The sequence below is a fragment of the Alligator sinensis genome, unplaced genomic scaffold, assembly GCF_000455745.1.
Source record: "Alligator sinensis unplaced genomic scaffold, ASM45574v1 scaffold226_1, whole genome shotgun sequence".
Taxonomy (NCBI): Eukaryota; Metazoa; Chordata; order Crocodylia; family Alligatoridae; genus Alligator; species Alligator sinensis.
In genome coordinates, this window is record NW_005842028.1 from 900,801 (window position 1) to 922,980 (window position 22,180).

Consider the following 22,180-nt stretch of genomic DNA (forward strand, 5'->3'; position numbering starts at 1 on the left):
TGCTGAACTGGCTGTCTGGTAAAACACAGTTTTTAAACTGTTTTTTGAACTTGGGTTTAATATGGGTTGGTTCCACCCCTATCAGCTGGCCAAATCATGAACCAAATTCTATCCCTAATTGAGCAAAATTCCATGAGAAAATTGCACAAGGAAGGCAGGCATAATATGGCCTTGTATTTTACAAAAGTAGAAATGTGTTTCCTCGCCATTGTCGATGGCTAAAGTCTCATTGACTTCAGTGGAGCAAGGACTGCACCCCATGTGACTGTTGCTTCTTCTACAAATCACTAAGCACTGTAGAGAATGCTGAGTGAAGATTTATAAGGAGAATTGAGGGCACTATGCATCATGTTTAAACTGTTTTAATCTGGTTCTGAAAGTACTCCCTCATCAGCCTAGGGTTAGCAATAGTTATGTTGATCGAGAAGGTTGTAGTAAGTTAAGTGGAAATGTGTGCCCCTCTGGCTTGCAGCTTCTCATTAAACAGCATCTAATAATTTTGCTTCCTTCTTCTGCTCATACAGCAGAGCTGTGACTCTACTAAATTTGACTGCCTTTTTCTGCCTCTATAGTAGAGCTGGGACTTGTTACTGGTTAATTTATAAGTCTTTCCTGCATAGAAAAATACTTTAAGACATGTTATTTGGAACATGAGTATTAGGTTGTTGAGTTTGTTTTTAAAAAAATCTTTTTATCATTTATTCTATTTTTGTAGTTTTTTTATATAATTCCACAGAAATGTTAACCTCTAATGGCCACATACTAAAACTGTTAAAAATGAAAGTCTTCAAATTGAATATAATGTTGACAGTCCCTTAGTGTATTGTTATATGGTGCATAAAGCTGAAACTAACCAGAAAATTTCCAATAAAAGCATAGAACAAATTTATCTGTGCAATAAGTATTTGAAAAGCATCAGACAGTGGCAAATAAAGTTTAATTTATTTTTAACTACTACTTCAGATATTTGCTGTACCATTTTTTTTTTCTCACTAAAGCTGTTTAGAAAATCTTTAAATCAAGACTTTGGCCTAGTTAGATATTTTTCAGTGGCTGGATGAACATTGGAAAAAAACAGACAGTTCCCATATGGCACAAGAAGGAAAGATTAATCTTGTATAAAAGATAGGCAGTATTTCATACAATGCTGATTTAGGTTTATTTGTTACCTAATATGCATTATTTTGTGTGCTAATGAATGAGCCTTTAGAGCAAGGCTACTTTTAATTTAGTAGAGAAAAAAATATTTGAATTGCAGTAGCAAAAGCTACTCCAGTCATCCTAGTTATATTCTTCCAACATGCCACATAAAAAAAATAAAAAGAAAAAAAATTACACATACAATTCTACTGCTTCCCAAGGGCAAGAAAGGAGAAAGACAACATGAATCACTTGTGAAAGGAGCTGGCTACCTCATTTAAGGCACTCAGGGTGTGTCTACATGTGCTATTAATTCACAGTAGATTCACTGCACAGTAAAATATCATGTCTTGTGTAGACACACCTTCAGATGGGCTAGTGATGGGCAAGTACGAGCAGTGTAGAATGCAAGCTTCCATTTCCTGACTACTTTCACCAATTTCAAAGTTTGTTGATCAGGGAAAGTGAGAAGATCAACTGTATATTCAACATACAAATCAGTGGATCAAAATGGGTGGGAAAATGGCCTGAATTAGAAAAGTAAACTTTCCATTCTTACAATGAAAAATAATAAGGGGAACTGATGGTAACCTCCCAATGTTGTTCCACCATTCTCACAATTGCAAATGACTATGCAGAAGGCAGGCTTCAAAAACATCTCTGTTACAGTATTAGAAAATGATCCCAGGGGATGCAATTCTCTTCTGGTTTTACCCATTTCCACCTTCTGGTTTTTAGCAGACATGGCAAACTGTAACTGGCACCTGAAAAAGTGTTACAAAACAGTAAAAAGTATTAGAATAATGTTGATGAATGTAAATAGCCTGCCTCAAGGAATATACCTTTGTTTAGATCATCTGTTTTCCAATTCGTGTTTCTATGAAACCAGTGCCTTAAGATAGCTCATACCAGCAAATCTGTTCCCAGAGAATATTTAAGTAAACTGGCATGAAGGATGTAAATGTTTATTAATTACCTAAGAGAACAAAAATGCATAAAAAAGCTCACTGTAGTTTTAAAATATTAAAGTCAGAAATTCAGGAAATGCAAGGTTATGTTTAAGAATTTTAAAAGAGGTTTAGGCTTATAGAAATTCAAGATAACATAAAAACCTAAATTTTGACCATATCCCACCACAAGGTGCAACTTTTTCATAGCATTTCTTTGAATCTACTAATATTTTGTTCTTTTTAGCACACTTTCTTATTGAAAATATGACAAATATATTTTCCTTTTTTGCAATAACACATGTAACATAGAGAAACACATCAATGCACAGCTGCAGTTTATCTATATAATAAATCTATATAAATCTATAATAATAAATCTCTCTATATAAATGAAATATAAAACAGAGTGGATGTAAGCCTCTGTTATTTCATTTTTTTAGTTAAAAGAGTAGGATGGGAAGAGCTATGTCTAGTTTTCATGTGGCAGATAAAAATGAGGCAAGTAATCATCTTATGAAAGTATATAGAGATAGAGCTGAGTCAAATGCATGGGTAGGTAAATCATGTCTATGTACTATGCTAAAAATGTGAAGGCTTAGTGGAGATCTTATTATGAATGGTAACATGTCTAAATCCCACAAACTTCTTTGAACATTTCAAACATTGTCTTTAAGAATACATTATGCAGAAGTTAATACGTTATATGGAAGTTAAGGTTACAACCATTCTTAATTATAGAGCTCTCTTTTTATCTTTTCTTCCAATTTTGGCTTCGAAAAAACTGGATTGGCCTGAAACCTGCCATACTGACACTGAAGTCAAATAACATTTCTGTAAATCAGAAACAAAATTAATCAAACCATATTTGCATTACTCATATTCAGTGTTCATCCTAATTTGAATTTAGGTTTGCCACACACCTTAGTGGGGTTAAACCTGAACATATATCTATTATCTGTTTGCAATAACATATCTAATACAAAGGGCCTAGCTACAGATAACAAAACTCTTCTTTTAAGCTCAGGTAGGAGAAGCGTCTGGATTCTGGAATGGAAATATCAGGGTTCCAGTCCCAACTCTGCAGATCAGTGATGGAGCAGCTAAAACTAATTTTATCCCCTTTTGTAATTTTATTTTAAAGGAAATAAATATATTTCTTCTTTCAAATGTTCAGGATTATGTCTTCAATAACTACTATATTATTGGTGACTACCACAAACAAGCATTTTTTAATAAAGAGTTTTTAAATAACTACTTTCTACAATGTTTTGTAGAGTGCATAACTTCTAGGTGGGTTTTACTACTATTTATGTTCTACCACATCCTTAAGAAAGTCAGTCAAAGATTAAGCAATGTGGGGAGAATGTCATTCTCTACCCTTCCTCTAAGCTGTAGAAAGGGGGCAGAAAGAAATGGGTTTGGGCATTCACCTTGAAAAAGGATGAGTGATAGGTTCTGATCTTGGTACTGACACTGTTGTTTCTGTTTCCTTAGACAATGAATATCCAATGTAAAATCTGTCTGGCCTGCAGCCTGATGGTTATGGTTCTTTTCTGCTTTGTGAGATGGGATTTTGAACATCCTTAAGCTGAGAAAATCTTCAACCTCAAGATTTCTATTTCCTGCTGGGGATGGGTGGATAAGATGATCGGAGGAGGTTCAAAGCTCTCACCAAAAAAGAGAGTGGAGTTCAACGATATCCCCAGTGTGAGAAGATTCAAACCTGTGTCTCCCAACTTCCAAGAAAATGTCCCAAGCATGAAGTGAAAGACTAGGAAAGGTGCTGGTGGGAAAGGGTTTCCACCCCTTGAAGCTGTGCCACTAGTCACACAGAAAGGCAACATTCATGGAACAAAAAAGCACAAGCAACAGCTTTGGTCTACCCCAGTAGTTTGAATGTGTACTTGGGACTGTGATTCTCAGCTGAGGCTATGAGGCATCCTGGGGTGCTGTGAGAGCCTTCCAGGGGTGCCATCACATAGCTACTACAGCACCTCCTGGAAGCAGCTATGGCTGAAAGCCATGCTCTTCCTGCAGCCCTTCCCAGTCCAAACCCACCTACACCTGGAAACAGGCACCCACAGTCAGGTAAGACTGTCCTGCATCCTATGCACTCTGGCTGCAGCCCTTCACACTGCTTGGCTGGAAGGGTCAGGATGGGCTGTTGAGCAGCCCTTTACACTGCCTGTTCAAGGACCCAGACCAGGCTGGAGCAGCCTTTGCATTACCTAGCTGGAGGAGCTGGGAATACCTAGGGCAGGTAAGACCACCCTTCTTCCCTTCTCCACCCCCTCTCTCTCAATGGCACAGGGGAGTGTTGCCCAGGATACAAAACTCATTAGTTATGCCTATGCTACCATTTGTGTTAGGTTGATCAGAAAACTGCCGGGAAGGCAGGAGCATGCTGCAATATCCTGGTTGAGAACCAATGTGGTAAGTGGAGGCAATACAGCAAGGGTTCTCAACCACAGGTGCTGCCAAATTTTAAAAAAATGCAGAGGGGTGCCCTGACTCCAAAACAGTTGAGAACCACTGACCTAGGAGAAGGTGAACCTAGGATACCTATACTCTGATCCCCTCCGCCCCCCCCCCCCCCAAGACTATTTAATGCAAAATTCAACACAGTCAGCTTATAGATCTTTCTCAGAAAGCACAGTCAGTAGAAGGAGCACCCTTTTCAGTTAATGGTAAGAGTTGTCATCAGAGAGATGGGACACCCACACTCAAGTCTCTCCTCTTGAACTCTGATCTCTCAAGGAAAGCATATTAACCATCAGACTACAAGATAGGGTAATGTTTGTACTCATCTCCCCTACTGAAGGTACTCCACTGTGAATATGTACAATTTTCTTCTGGTAGAGACTGGAAATATTGTCCCTTGTTTCTCTAGATGAGTATTAATCAACAGGTTCTAGAGTCATTCCTACAGGCATGTACACACACTTTCTCTCTTTCTCTCAGTCTCTTGACCAACAAATATTTAAATTTAATGCAAAGTAGAATAGCTTCAATAGGAATGATTGAGAATCACCAAATGCTCTATAGTAACGGTGCTCAAGGTTTTGGCCCTGTGGGCCAAATGAATGACATGGGGCCAGACCAGATCAGACCTTGTTACATTCCTGTGTGACATCCCAGCCCATCCCCACATGCTAGGATTGGGCCCTGGGCCCCCACCCCACCTGCACCCATCCCCACACACCAGGATTGGGCTCTGGGTCCCACACTGCCCCTGCCAGGCCCCAAACCACCTGCTTCAGAAGAGGAAGGAACTGAACCAGGCTCCATAAGGGGTTTTCCTACCCTGTAAGGCAATTGGACAAAGGACAAGGCTTTTTCTCTCTCTCCAATTCAATGAATCTTTAATTAGTCCATGCAAAGTGCAATAGCTTCTACAGGAGAAGTTAAAAGAACTCTCTCCTGAAATATTTTGGCTATTTGGAACACTCTCCAAGATGAAAGGAGATGTACTTTTGAGTCTCCCTCAGGCAGAAGAGGGACTTCAGCATGTTTTTCCTATAACCCAGGTGAATGCTTCTAACACTAGGTTGTTCACCTCGCCTGTGCTTGTGTTTTGTGAGAGTGAACTGTTGTAGGTACAGGAGGGGGTTCTGGGTTGTGACTCCTTATCAGAGTTTAGTTTCTTCCTCAGAATAAGGTGCCTACTGTGACTTAATATATGAGTCCTGTGCTGCCTTTATCTGATTTTTTAAAGCAGACAGAAATACAGGAATACTTTTTGCTCCAATCCTATTAACTTCCCAGCTCACCAATAACCTACTAAGACAAGTGAATACATCACTTATATGTCTTTATGAAGATATACGTATGAAGCAACAAGAAGAACTTGAAAGTCAAAGCCACAAGTCCTTTAAAGATGTTTTCACAGGGACTGCAGTGGAGAGTAAAACTAACAACTTTAGTGAATTCTATTTTTCTTAATACAAGTGTACATTTGGACAGCACCTTTCAAATCAGAACTCTATTACGTGGCTGTCCAACTTTGGCATGGCTAAGGGCCACACAGTATGAACCGTATGCTTCAGGGTTTGGCCCCTACTGCCTACCTACCCGCATTGTGTGGGAATCACTGGGAGCACATAGCCCCCTGCCACGTGGCAGTGGGAGAAGTGGCCTAAGAGCCCCACAGACTGTATGTTAACTGCTTGTGGGTCACGTGCTAGCCCCTCGCAGGCCACATGTGGCCCATAGGCAACCAGTTAGACAGCTCTGCTCTATAGAATTTGGTGTTCAGTTGAAATTAAATGAGAACCCACCAAATGTGACTGAACTGTCACAGGATGCAAACATGTCTTTGTAAACTTAAGTTTCAAGAACCTGCATTCTCTGCTTCCATGACAGACACCAGGAATGCTAACAGATCCTGAGTGCAATGGATATATGAGGAAATAAGGAAAAACACTTGTTCTTAGACAGAAAAACCCATTTGGCTTTTGGGCACATTCTAAGTTTTAACTGTCTGCCAAAAAGTTCAATGCAAAGATTCAGGGCATTTAAGTTAGAGACTGACTCTTCCCCATGCTGTCCATTTTCTAATACTTTGCTTAAAACAACATATTGCTGTTGGCATTCTTTTTAAGGCATCTTCAATGTTTCTGAGATAATGTACAAAATGCTGAAGAGCTTATGGTGCCCATCACGTTGTAAAAAATCTTTACTGAAGTGACTCTGACAGTATCAAAAACATTATAGAAAACATGACTGGTCTTTTGTGGATTAGTTGATGATTCATCTCTGGCCTCTTGATCAAACATAGTACTTTTGATCAGGATATTAAGTTCTTTTTCTTGGGAGAAACAAACTTTGACTTCCAGCTTGTTTGTCATTTCTTTAGCATCAGTCAGGACTTTTATGATAGTTCATAAGGAAATCCTAAAAGACTTTTTAGTTGATGCATACTTTGTTCAACATCCACTTCACCTTTGTGAAGCATTTTACCCACAATATTGACTCCATAAAGTATATGCCAAAGTACTACACTGCACAAAAATGTAGATTTCCTTTTGGTTTGAATTATGGTAATTACAACTAAAGTGTCATAGATGTCTGACACTTGATATCAAATGTCGACTGCATCAGTTCAGCATTCTCATCTCATTTCATTTAAATGTATTAGGGATAGATTGGTCACATGTTGCCCCATTATATTAAAATACTGGGATAAGCTCACAAAAAAGTATACCAAAATACCACAACACCAGTGTAACAACTAATGGCATCTCAAAGTATGAGGTTCAAGGAGTGTATGTTGCATGTGAAAACAAAAGGAAAAAAAACCCCTTCTTTAAGGCCTGGTAGTATAAGAGTAATATTATAGCTGTGATGGTCCAAAAATTACGTGAGGGGCAAGGATTTCTTAGGGTAATATCTTTTATTGGACCGACTATGTAGTTGGGATGGAGTTAGACAAGCTTTTGGATGCAAGACATTCCTCCTCAGGTCTGATCACACTGAGTCAGGAACAGCTGTTTTGCTTGTCTAACTCTATCCCAACTATATAGTTGGTCCATTAAAGATGTCACCCTAAGAAATCCTTGCCTTTCTTTTAAAGTCTGAAATTCTCTCTTGAACCACCACTATATTTGCCTCCCATATTGACCTACTGTCCTGGCTTTGGCTTGTTAAATCAGCCTAGGATTCCCACTTTTTTCCGTTCAAGGAAAGCTTCCATTATTCAAATACCAGTAGAATCAAACCTGTTCAAAAATAAAATAAAACATATTTTTGATTGAAAGTTGCCTTCTCTTAACCTCAGTTGCTTTCTCTACAAGAACAAATCTAACAATCATTGTCAATGGTTCTAGCTTAATAATATCTTGGAGACAGTCAAATACTGTATAATAGACTATTACTGGCAGCTTTCAAAGTAGAACAACTAGCTTCTTGACCAAGTTCCCAAGAATTTGAGTAATATCATTTTTAATATTTTGCCAACTAATGATCAAGAATTTCTTTTGAAGTGATTCATTGGAGATGTTCATCACAATGTGACATTCCCAAGAAAATCAACACATTTAAAACATTTCTTATTGGGATAAATATAGTCACTGAACCTTGCAGGGGAACATTTCTATTCTATGCAGTCTGATCAAATCAAAAAGCCTTTCCAAAACTGCTTGCCAATTTTTTTATTAGAGAATTAATTTGGAACTCATTAGTTTTATCACTAATACAGTCTTGCTTCAATCCAACTTCTAAACTTCTCCACATATAATATCTGCTCATATTATCTGCCATTTTCTTATGCTTTGGTAGGACAGTCTATTAGCTTTTCTAGATTAAATCACCATTCCTGGATATAGAAAAGTCTTCAGAGTTAAACAACTTTCAGCAGAAGCAATGAACAGAATCAGCTAAAGTAGAGTAGAGAAGTAAATCACTCTTTACTTATTCTGTTTTTAAAAGCATAAAAAATGCAAAGAAGAAAATTTTCTTCCATTACTATCCAAAAGAAAATCCCTAAAATTAATTTGCAAAATGGGAACTCTTTCATTTATCACAGACCATTTGGTAGGCTCTTTCAGGGATAAAGATCTCTGTCTGGATCTTCTGAAGATTCTTCCATATTCCCTGAATAACTATACAATTGAATCAAGTTGTTATTGCTCAAAGATATATCCACATGAATAAACTGAAGTGCCTTACTGGTGATGTTTTTTTCTGTCAGACCTATCAGAGAAACAAAACCTTCTTTGTTAAGAAATCTATTTCCAGAAGTGGGAACACTTATGTGTTGGTTGGCTGAACAGAAGATTCAGAGACATCAGCTGGAATTAAACAATTGCTTTCAGAAATCTTAAAAGTGCTTGACATTGTCTCGTATTGTTGACTTCTCTTTTCACATTTTTTTTTTTGTTGGTGATATTAATGTCCAGAAAGCTGTTTGCATTTTCATAAAAGATGTCACTGTCACTTTCAGGCATGGTGATACATACCAGTGGGGACACAAGTTAAGCAATAGATCTTAATTGAATATCACTCCAAATCCCCTTCCCCTTCCTGATCAGCTACTCTGCTTTCTGCTCTCTGCCCTGTGCTTCCTCCCCAATCTGCTGCTCTATTTCCTGCTCCCCATGCTATCTGCTACGGTGCTACCTGCCACTTCCCAAATCTGTTGTGCACCAATACAGAGAGGCTGCCCATGCCATTTGTGATTTGTACTATCAGTGAAGACCACTAGCCAACTGCTCATGTGCACAAACAAGCTATCTAGGAATTGCTAACCAACCAAGTACAAGCCAACTCAGTTGGATAGAAAGGACTGTGTGTCATCTATTGTTGTCCAACAGCAAGTTCCATGACATTGTTAATTAACCAATTTTAACAGAAAACAATGGATGTCATAGAATAGTAAATATTTCACATTAAAACATTTGCTTTTATATTACTCCTAACTTCTTCCTAGGCTAGATGTCTGAGTACATTGCCTACTGTTAAACCTGGCCAGACTAGTTCAGGTATCTCTATACTGCATTGCTCAATGCAATTTAGACATATCCTTAGGGCTTATCTGCACAGAGAAGTCACTATAAAGTAAAGTAGGATATGAATTTACAGTACACTAGCTACTGCACACTAACATCCCATATGAATACTCTTAGTTTGCAATAAATGCAAGGTAGCTTATTCAGCTTTCAAAACTGAGCTAGTTGAAACATAATCCCACTGATAAACAGCCACACTAGGCTGAAAAGATATGACCAGATGTTGGTGAAGTACAATAAAAATAATTGGAGCCCAGCAGACAAATACATGGGTTCAATAAGAAACCAATGAAACAAGAGATGCCAGAATTTACAGTAGCTGACAAACAGGAGTATCACCCACTGCTGAGCAACAGGCAACACAAGCTATGGATTTGATACTAGTACCACAGCATGGTATTCTCTGTTTGAGAAAGGAAAAAGAACAGTCATGGTGAGCTCTGTCATACCTTCTAACAGAATAATGGGATGTATTTTCAAGAAGATGGACAGGAAGATGAAAAACTGAAATAAAAGCAGACCTTTATGTGGACTTCCTAAGACTACCACCACTCAGAGTTTCATTGACCTGAGAGAACTAAGCCTCTGAAAAGAAGGCACCAGTATACCAACTGAAAAGGTGGTTCACCCCAAAAAGCAATCAGAAAATATGCTATATCTGTAATGAGCCAAAACTACTCAATAGAGCATTGTAAAGAAGTCACAACCCACTACCAGCAATTGAGGATGTATTACTGGATACAACCAGGGAAAAATTGTTCAGTTTGCAATATCAAACATGAATTCCAGCATACTAAACTGGAAGAACCATCCAAGCACCTGTCAACCTTTGCCCACACTGCTAGTATGAATTCTATAAGTCTAGTGGCATCAGAGTAAAGTCTGTTTAGGACCATGATATCAAACCATAGCAACAAAACAGGTACTGGGAGAATATTAAGCTAAACTCACATAAGATAAAGCTAGACTGAGAAACAGGGATTGTTAAAGAAATTCTTTCATTTTATAAGGACAGGAAGCTATCTTTCCAGATTTTGTTCATACTTGCCAGAAGCCTGTGAATCCTTGAAACAGTTACCATGCAACAATGCAATATAACAACAGTCAGAATCCCAAAAGCAAACATTTGAAATAGAAAGAAAAATCATAAATGAAGCAACATTCAGAAGGTACTCTAACTGTCTTATAATACAGAGAAACAGCTGAAGTTACAATGCAATGCTTCAAAAAGAGGTATAGAAAAATACTGATGCAAAGCCAGCAGCCCATAGTATTTGCCCTGAGAGACGCACAAAAAAGCAATATGCTAAGGTGAGATAGAAGCTACCAGTTCTTCTCTTTGTAATGGGACAATTCTCTTTGTAATGGGACAATTCCCTGGAACATGAAGGGAGCAACACAGGTTGAAGGAAGGAAAAGTTTAGAGATGGCATCAGAAAATCAATGTGTGTGCAATAACTGCAGTTGTAGCATCCCTGAACACAATCCTGTTACTGGAGTGTCAGTTTAGTTCTGTGAGAATGGAGTCCTTTCATGTTATCAGAGATGTAACAAGTAGGGAATGGGGAGTGGGGAAAGAGGAATCTTACCTATGCCAGGGCGTCAAAAATTTCCTAGCTGTTGCTGCTGCCACAGCCACATGATCTGCCTACCTCTTAAAGCAACAGCATGATGTCTATGCACCATGCAGCTGCTTTTGCTTCCAGGGTGTGGACTCTGCAGGGGTAGGAGGCAATTCTGGCGGCCCTCCTAAATTGGCACCCAGGGCAAGTGCCCTGTTTGCCAAGCCCTAATTATGCTACTGCACGTTGTGACTCAGCATGAAACATTTTAAAACATATATTTGCTATTTACATTTATGTTGGACAGTTTTTATTTATGGGAGAAATCCCACTGAACTCAATAGAGCTACTCACATGAATAAATAAGTAGTACCTAGCGTGAAGAAGGATGGCAGCTCATTAGCTATATTTATATATGTATAATAAATTATGTGGGTATTACCCAAAATATAGTGTTCCTACCTTTACTGTACAGTGCTCAAAGTGTGCTAACTTGTTCACAGAGATGCTCAAAAACAGGCCTGTGCCTTTAAAGCTTAGTATTTAAATTTCTAACCCTGCAGCTCAGTGTGCTACCTCAGACTTTGTACACTGATTTCAGTAAGACTCAACATAGAATCAGGAGTCATTGTTACTGCACCTGTGTAAGAGGGAGTATCCCTGACATCTCATAGAGTTTCACTGTCTGGAAATAGTGGTAGATCCATGAAGGGGCACAACTGGAGACATTTTCTCTCTAAACTAACAGCCCTATATGTCATATGAATCTGTGGTCTGAAGGCACATTTTCTTCTTTCCCATATTCACCACCACAGAAGAATTCAACACAGTTTTAAGGTGGTGTGTGCTTACCCCTAATGTTGTAGTTGCTCTATGGCTGATAGACGCATTCCTTCTTCACTTGCCTTCCATGCCTTGATGGAAAATAAATTAAATAGGAGGAAAACTAGTTGGGAGGTGGCCATCCTGCTACCCTTCCAGGTCATGACCATGGGTCTCTTCACAGGGCTCCTCCAACCCCTACACCCTGTCCTCACCACACCTGCAATGTTCTGGGGATATGTGCCCCCTTTGGGACTCACTCTCTTCCTCTCCCTAGGCTTGGTTCCAGTACTATCCTTCCCTGGTGATTCCTTTACGTATCCGACTGCTGCCACTTGCAATTGACTGGCACTCCTCAAGCAGCTCTCCCCTTCAGGCTGCTCTCTTCACAGCCCCTCCATTGTTCCTGATAAGTGACCCTCTGGTCAGCACCAGTATTGCTGGCTGGCCCTTGCTTCCTCAGGGCCCCAGTGCCCTCCTATCCCTCTCAGCAGGGACACACCCAGGGTCCCTTTAACCCCCCTTTCAGTCCTTAGCCTTTCCAGGCCACTTTTGCAGTGAAGAGGGATCTCCCTCACTGCTGCTGCCTTACAAACTGGTTCCTCCCAGCTTCTCTCTCCACAGATGGGTCCCCACACCGAGTCTTCCCTCAGCCTGGCTTCTGTATTCCCCTCCAGCATGGACATCTCCACTCCTGGCCCCCAGCAAGTACTTGTGATTGTTGTATTGCAGTGGGGCTCCAGAAGTCTTTCTTCTCAGGGGTCTGCTGCACTGGTCTGCATCGTCTCTGTCATGCCACTGCTCCACTCTCCAGGGTCTTCCTTTCAGCCCCCTTCTCCCTTTTCTCCCCTGGGAGTCAGTTGGCCTGGTCTGATCCCCATATGTTTCCCCACTGGGGCCCAAGCAGGGCTTCATTGGGAGCACTTGGGCTCCTGGCTCCCTGTATCATTCCGCTTTTCCCACCACAGCATGGGTGTGGGTGAGTCTTCTCCCCTTTAGAAACAGGCACCACTTTGGGTATCCTGTTGCAACAGTCCATAGGGTGAACCAGTTCCCTGCAGTATAAGCAGCTATTCCTACATAATTCTCTAGGTTATTATAGCTGTTCTTACATTATCATAGCTATCTGCTAAGTAATTTAGTAATTAAGAAGTACAATAACCATGGAAATTTTAATAAACTTAAATATGTAATCAGATATAATGTAAATGTACAATCTGCAAGTCCCCTTTTAAGAAACATAATCAACATCACAAAGTTAATTTAGTGTGGGTATGATTCTCTTTAAGATATTGATCAAGTCCTAGATTATTTAACACTAGGAACATCAAGTCTTCTCCAAGAAATGCTTGTTTCATGTCTAGCATTTCCTCCAGCTGCTTAAATCTGTGAATAAGACTTAGTGAGAATTGATGAGCCTTGCTTAAATAAAAATCCTAATGGTTGTGAGTTGCTGTTATGTGGTAGAAGTCAAACTCAATTATGTTTAAATTCTACAATACTGGGCCTAGTGAGACACTACTTAGAACCTCTTCTAGGTGTCCCTCTTCATTAGATTCTTACATTTGAAATCTGGCTTAGTGAAGAAAGCAGCAAAGAACTGTCTGTCTCTAAGTAAGCCTAGCTCTTTCAAGTAGGAAATACATCTGTGCCAATCATGGTTGGTATTTCTCTTCCTTAATCCTGGCATTAAATCTGTAGCCTTCTAGAACTGTATCAGTATCCCAGCTGGAGTCAGTAGGTTGATCAGCAAATAAGGTGATGCAGATCATGACTTCCAACTGATCTATGACCTTGATTGCACCTCCCTGTAATTTATTGGCAAAATCCACTTTGTGAAAAGAAAAATAATAAGTTTATTTTTCTCTTACCTTATATGAAACATTTTTCTACTTACTGAAATAAAGAATCTCCCTTTCCTAATAATGTTTTCCCTGTGTACCTTTTAGATGGGCCTGAACATCTTTATTTCAAGAAATTTAATTCTAAAGCTTTCCAAATATAAAACTCAGATGTCTTAACAGAAACCAGCATTTTCAATGTGTCCTAACTTGTCTTGGGAAGAAAAACAATTTCTGCTGAACTCATGCAAATATTTATTCAAGTCTCTCCTTTTTTACTTTCTAGTTACTTCACTGGAGCACCATTTCTGTAGGACAACACAATGACAATACTTCCACCAAAGACTTTTTAGCAACAGGAAACTACCATTTCTGGCATGTAAGCATTTGAAATGTGGTACTGAGCATTCTAAGCACACTTACATCCTAAGAGATGAGTCTCCTGGAAATGGCAGTATTAAAGAATAATAATCATGGCAAAAAAAACCCAAATTTATTTGGAAATATATGGTATCTAAATAACATATTCAACCTGTTCTTTTATACAGATGTTCAAGATGCTGATAAAGGCAAATGGGAAAAGACGAAGTGTTTGAAAACAAAGCACTAAGGAAAATATTTGGTGCAGTACAAGAAATGGAGTATGAAGGAAAAGAGATAATCAAGAACTTTTAAACATTTACAAAGACCTGATGAACAAGGTAAGAGTGCAGATGATGAAATGGGCAGAACATACCATGAGGACCAATGAGAGAAGACATGTGAAGCAGGTTTTGGAAGCTGAGGTGAAGGGTATCAGACCCTCAGGTAGACCAAGGCAATAGTGGGAAGATAAAATAAAAACATATCTGGAAGGGATTGGTGAAGATGCAACAAAATGGAAGGAGATTGCACAAGACAGGAGGAGATGGAAGGCTTTAGTTAAGGTTGGTATAGGCCCTTGAGGCTTGTGAAAACAGAGAAAGAGAGAGCAAGAGAGAGAGATGGTACCTAAATATAGATTTGTAGGGTTTTTTTACAATGGTAGAATAGGGTATGGTATGGTAGCGCTTTGTTTTCATATACATCATAGTTTTCCACATGTCTTCTGAATTATTTATTCCCAATTAGGGAAATGGGGAATGTGAACCAAAGGAAGAACAGAAGTAAAACCTTTATGAAACACATTTTGTGACTTTTTTGTAATATACTGCATCTACTCTGACTCACAAAATGGCAGATGCCCTGGAGGCTGGTAGATGCCAGAAATTTAAAGAAGCTTAGAGCAAACAAAGTCCTAGCAGATAGCTACATATGTCACAACTTACAGGGTGACTAGATATTTTAAGTAGCATTTATCTTTTTTTTTTTCCACTAGTTCATTTTGAAATTTCAACCAAAAATAGAGGAGAAAAGTCTAGGAACTCTCAGGATCTTCCTTTTAACTTCATTTATCAATACAAAAAGTTAATTTCTGGATAAATATAAGGTATAAGACAAAAATACTGTGAAATGTATTTGAAATTAATCCTTCAACATTTCTGAAATTTTGGACAAAGTTGAAGTGTGATGAGGGTACAGTGGGGGAAAAAAACAAAACTTAAAAGCATGTTAAGATGCAAGAGCAACAATCTATCATTTGACCTAATGGAAAAATCCTTCTGCTATGTTACTATTTTATTATGCCCTCAGTTTAAAGGTACTTCTGATTTGAGTTTACAAAAAGATCTTTTTTATCATGATCATGGGCACAGGCAGAATCCCAAAGATACATAATATATACCATAAAACTACCACAAAAGGGCTTATAACCAGTAACTGGATACATTATGAGGACTTCCTTTTCTGGGTCTAGAACTGCAGACATTTTTTGGTAAGAATGTGTTATATCCATGACATTTCTTTCTTTTCACCCTACACATGGCTGCCACAGCAGCAACTATTTGTTAAATACTAGCCCAAGCACTGAGCCCAGTCTTAAAACAAATGGGTGATTTGTTATTAACTGGAATAGACAGCCTGCTGGGCTCCTGCTCTTCTGGGTGTTAGCCATTAGAGCAACTTCAATAAAAGAGGACTCAAGAAAGAAGAAAATGTTGCATGAAGAAGGGTGACCAAGGGCATATCACATGGGCAGGTACAGATATAGAACAGGAGGACTTCTGGTACAAAATTAATAGATAAGGGAGAAACTTTGCATACTTCTAAGGAAGACTGGATTTTAAATTTTAAAAAAAACAACACATTTTTTCAAATAAAGCTAAGATTGTGATACAAGTTTATTATTTTTGTAGTACTTGGAAACTAGAAAGGACTACTTATAATATTAACAGTAGCTCATTGTCAAGGCTGAAACTTCATTGTTGCAAGTAAAAATCTGTCACTAAAACCTATCGTACATATTGTTCATCTAAGATACTATAATTACTTTAAGCTGAATACATATTGGGGCTATTTTTGCCAAAGAAAACTTCAGGATGGGATTTATAAGTGCTTAGACACTTTAGGAGCAGCCTAGAGGCTGAAGGGTGTGGGACTTGCAGGTGAAGAACCAAGACCTCTTGTGGTAGATCTATAAGCAGACACTGCCATTAGGACTGGTTAAAAATTTTCAGGTTTTCCAACTGAAAATGCAGTTTAGGCAGATTCAAAATACATTGTGGGAACACATCAATTCTGTCAAAAGTTTCAGATCAATGTTGAAAGTTTCAGACCAGAAAAGCACAAGGAGGCAGGGAACAAGCTCTCCAGCATTGATTGGGGAGGGTTGTAGGGCAATGAAAGCTGTGACAGAATTTTCATCCCACAGCTGTTGTTCCTTAGCCCCTAGAAACAGAAGAGCCAAAAAGCCTCCCACGAAGGTTGAATGCATGTTTGATGTGAAGTTTAATTTTAATTTGGAACAAATTTTTTTTTGAAAATTCAGTTTGAAAAAATTAATCTGTTTATTGGCCACTTCTAATTGTCATACATTATATCTAGCCAATAATACCCCAAGAGCTCTCTACAAGTGGGTTCAAATGGAGATCCACTTTCCAAGATCCTCTTGGTGATGGTATTTCTATGAGGTATAGAATAGTCTCATGCTTATTTATGGAACAAGCCTGTAGCCATTAAAATCAATGGCAACACTCTAACTCTTGGTACTGGTACATAATCAAGCCTCAGGTAGATTAAAAAAGTTATAGTGCCTGAAGGTACATTAGATCATTTTCAAACATTGACAAACAGATTATTCAGATTAAAAATTAAACCTCAATGGGCTAATTAGTCCGCATGGACTAAGGGTCACCACATTCCGTATTATATGGTCATGACATTTTTGATTGATAGGAAACCATATAAGGGGTTTGAAGCTAGTAAATTTAGTTTCAGACAGTGAGCTTCTAAGTTGCTGTCATACTTGTATATTTTTATCATATTCAATTTCAAATAGCAAAATAGACTTTGGGAGAATTCACTGACTAAAAATTCTGAGCCAAATTCTATGCTGGTTTATGGGGGAGATGTAACATTAAAATTGAAGGATCAATGCCAATTACAGGAAAAGATAATTTGGAACAATAATATCACTAATATGGCAGGAACAAAGACATACTTCTTTTTAATCAGTGTCTTAGATAAGAGAAAGGTTAACTAACTCTTATCTTTTTCTTATATTTACTTTTGCCCCATTTAGATTTTGCTTTCCCAAACATTTTATTTTGAAATCTAATATAATTATGACCATGGTTTAACTTATCTCACTAATCCTCCTAGTTTCCATTGCTTACATGACTAGTATTGCTGTATTTTATAGGTGTTATGCCAACATTTGGTTCCATTGCCCCATTGTCTTCTGCTCCATACTTAAAAGCAACAAATGATGTTTTTTATCTTTTCAATCTTGGACTTCACTCTACATGCCATTCAGTTTTCACAGATTGTGTGAAGTGTACTCTCATTTGGAAACAAAGTCGTAATTCATGTTTATGACTAAAACAAACAACTGCCTCTGTCTCGTTTCCAGTAATCCACTTTATGAGTAAACATTGTTTAAAAAAATAAAAACACTTCCTTAGAAAGAGAATATGCTTCTGTACAGCACAGAAAGACCAAACAATAATGGGGCCTCTTTGTTTGCATTTCTTTTACTCTTTGTGTAACCTTTTACTTCTGCAAAGATATATTTGACTCCAGGAATGCATGTTCTCCATGGTTATTTCTTCAAGTCTAACCATCAGGCATAGTTTCACCCCTTTTGCTGCATTAGCATGAATTACTCCTCAAAATTAAAGGAATCGGGTGGCATTATGAGTGTTTTCTAAAAGCCATTCTCTCAAGAACGAGTATGAGTAAAAAAGTAAGAGATGTTTCCATAGTAATTCTGAGAATTGAAAAGTATTATAAAAGATAAGATGACTGTCTGCTTCAACCATGGCATTCACTATTTAATTTTTAAACAACTATGCATCTTCCAGTGCTGAGTAGCACTCATATAATTACAATAGTAAACTTCATTATGCTCTATTATAATTCAGTTTTGATTGATCCTTAAAGTGAGTTCAGGTTATTTCAGAAAAAAATATAACCTGCAAAGGAGGGAGATGATTCAATTTAAAATACAATTTTAATAATTAAAAAACCTTTACAATCCTCTTATTTACCTTAAATATTCTTTCCATAACTTTGCTTTTTCAAATATTATTATTTTAAATATTGTATCTTTTCTTTGGTTGCTGTTTGGAGATAATTAATAGAGTATTGTGTTTGCCATGCTGTATCATGGGTCAGTTTCCATTTCTATTACAATTGCTATTTCTTATGGGTTTGCTATTGCCTGCTTTAATTCATATTGAATCAAAGAGGCTGTGAAAATATTTATTTTAGATGTTTACTATCTTTATCAGATTATTGACTTCTCCACTTATCTTCTAAAAAATGGAAATTACTTAATGAAACTGGAAAGCACGGGTTTCTTGTTACCTGGTACCTAGGCCTGCAAGCCAGTTTTAATTATGTTGCAGAAAACTCAGCTATTATGGTTGCAGAACCTGGATTTCGTAGAGAGAATTTATTATTATTTACTGTAGAACCTGAGGAGCTCTCCTTATGAATCAGCACCCTATTAGGCTGGGCATTCAACAAATACTGAACAAAAAGACAGTTTGTGTCCAAAAGAGCTTACATTGTAGATTGAACCTTGTTTTATCACCTTCTGGCCATGCTGAATGACATCTCTTCACACAGGTATCAGCTTTCCAAATTGCTAAACAAGAACCTCAAGGCCTTGTGCTGTCTGAGGTCTTACCTATACTTACCCTGCTCTGCCTCTAGAAGTTCTGGCAATAGGTTGTAGCCACCATCACGATGCTGTCAGAGAACATGCACACACACGTATTTCTGGCAGCTCCACTCAGCAGCTGTACCTGGGACAGCATCAGTTGCTGAAGGGACTACAGCTGCTGCAGAGACTCAGGAATGACTACATACACGTTTTGTAGATGAAATTTCAGTACATTAGGCAAAGGTAGAATTACTCTGCTAGGAGGGAAGGTTCTGCTACAGTGAAGGAGCTTTGGGCACAGAGCTGCCAACCCAAGTAATTTTTTCTTACTGACAATCTGTACATTTTTTTTACTGACACCCAAACTTTTCTACTGGCACATATTTTTACTAATATCTGTTTTACATAATGTAACTGTGGCTCTTATGCTAGGCCCTGCCCTTTTGCCAGCCACCAGTTAGAAAGGCTGGGTTCAAATTTAAGGGTTTAATACCAACCAGAGTCAAAAAATTTAAGTTTGATTTTTCAGTAAAAAGTTTGCAGTATTTTTTTCTCAGTTGGTAACCAAGCTTGACTACAGCAATGGTTTTATATTATGCTGCCCCACCCCAGGGGTCCCCTATTTATCCCTATACCTAATGGCCCCAACCATACCCTGCACTACACTGCCCTTCCCAGCCCACCCCTCAGCCTTCCCCTGCTAGCTCCATTCCCACTGTCTCAGAAGGCCTCCGCCCCCAAAGAAACCTACCTGCAACCTAGAAGTGTTACACAGAGCTGACAGGACTCAAGCAGCAGCAGCAGCAGCAACACATGGTTGGGGCAGAGGGGTCTACAAATCCCAGACAGAAGGCTCCCTTCAGGGCAAAGTTTTTTTGCTTTGACACCAGGGGTACCTATAGATGTACCAACATCTGCTCTGACACATGCTAAATAGCATGTACTGGAGCAGACTCAAATAATCAAGTCTGGTGGAGCATGCTAATTAGTACACTAGATCGGCCTCTCTGTCATGTGTATTCTGCATCCCTGTACTTCAAAATGGCAGTGGGGGCACTTTAAAACTTGTTGAACAAACTGCTTTATTTAAACCACCTCCCACCCCAACCACCCTGGAACACATGTAAAGATGCCCCAGGTCGTGCTGCTGTACTCTGCCTGTCTTATCACTTTGCCCCCAGCTTCTTTCCAACTGTGGAGCTTCAATCAAGCTCTAGTTCTTAGTGTTTTTATGTATGACTCAAACTTTAATTAATTTTACAGGCTGACATTTTTAGCCTGAATTTTTATGGACTTTCTGTAAATTTATGGACAGTTGGCAGCCCAAATAGGCACTCAAAATTATATTTTCAAAAATTTGTAATGCAATTTAAACCTGATTTTTCTGATGAGATGTTGTACAGGAAGGGAAAATAGGAAGCTGCACCTTTATTAGATGGCATAAAGTATCAGGGTGCTTGGATACTACAGTCAAGGGCATTTCAGAAATGCATATAATGAATGAGTGCTGGATAAGCCCCTTAATTGGGTAGGCAAAATAATTCAGACACATTATGTTCAGATGACCTGGGATTATAAAGTCCAATTGCAAAGTGGTACAAATTTTTAAGTATCACCTAATTAGCGGATTATCCTTGAAAGGCTTAATGGAATAGTAGATTTGGTTTTAAATAATTCATATCTTCTTTTGACTTAGTCTTTTGCTGACTTTGCAATGCTTTGTCAGTCAATTGGAGGAGCCTTCCTCTAAGGTGTCTGTTTGTTGCCATCAGCTTTTACTATGTATATAGCAGCTTGTGTTTCTGACAGTTCAGTGCATTATAATTTCTGATGACTAGAACACCACATTCTTTTCTACATTTTTTCTTTTATCTGCACAGGTTTGCACTAGCATAATTAGGCCTACAACAACAACAAAGTTAAGAAATTTATGGAGATTTTTAGCTTTGATTTGAATCAAAGTATAAAAAGAAAATAGCCTCCTAATTTTAATCTTGCCTGCCCAGGATTTAAAACAACTTTTTAAAAGTCACTGCACATTAGAGAAAATGAGGTGATAGTTCTAGGCAGCAGATGCACAGCAGGCATCCACCTTCCATGATAAACACTCATTCTGAACAGTATCATTATGAGGTCATCCAGGCAATAAGCAGGGAAACTGAGCAACACTAGCTCCACTCTTGTTTGTATGTCAGTTTATCATGGTTATGTCAGCCAACAGTGCCTAGTCCCTGCATGACATGTTCAGTAGAGGAGTGGCAAATGGAAATAAAGCTTTGAGGCAGAAATCTGACACTTGGGACTGAATTTCTGACAGACATTAGGTATTTTTATAACTTTCTCTGGCAGGGAGAGTTTTGAATAAAGGCAACATCTTTAAAATTTCATTGAGCATTCATGTGTCACTCAATTTTTGCAGGCATTATGACAAGCCCCTTTCCCAAGGTAAAATGGTCACTGATTCTTTTAGAGAAAGTGACAATAATTAAAAACTTTTTAAACATAGTAACAGTTAGATATAGGAGACAAATGGTTGATAAATTAAATAAGCTGTTTTTTTTTAAAGTATTCCACTGTTACATTGCATCAGGATTGCCAGATGGTAGCTTTTCACCATGACAGGTTTACTTTTTATTTAATTTAATGTTGTGCTTAGTGTTAAGATGAAGGCAACAATTTTAAAGATTTTAAAAGGCATAGGAATTAAAAACAACTTCAACAGGTTTGTGTGTGAAAAATCCTTAAATTAAATTTTGTGTTATTATTAGAAGTAGGAAAGTATATGCTCTTGTGATAAACTTAATAATTTTGTTTTACATAATGCCATTCTTTATTGAGATGCATTGAGAGTAGAATCAAACCAGTTCAGGACTATGGGCCACACTGACCAGGGCTAGGGACAGACATTCAAAAAGCCTGAGCCTGAATTGATTCAATCTTTGCAGGTTAGTCTAACCTAGCTATGCTAAACCGGTTTGTAAGACATCCCAGAAATGTTTGCATATGCCTGCAATGGCTCAGGCTAGAAGCTGGGGAACGCTAGAGCAGTCCCCTTTCCACTGTGCTGAGCTGAGGGGGGGCATGGCCAGGCCCTGGCGGGCCTCTCTGGTTAAGG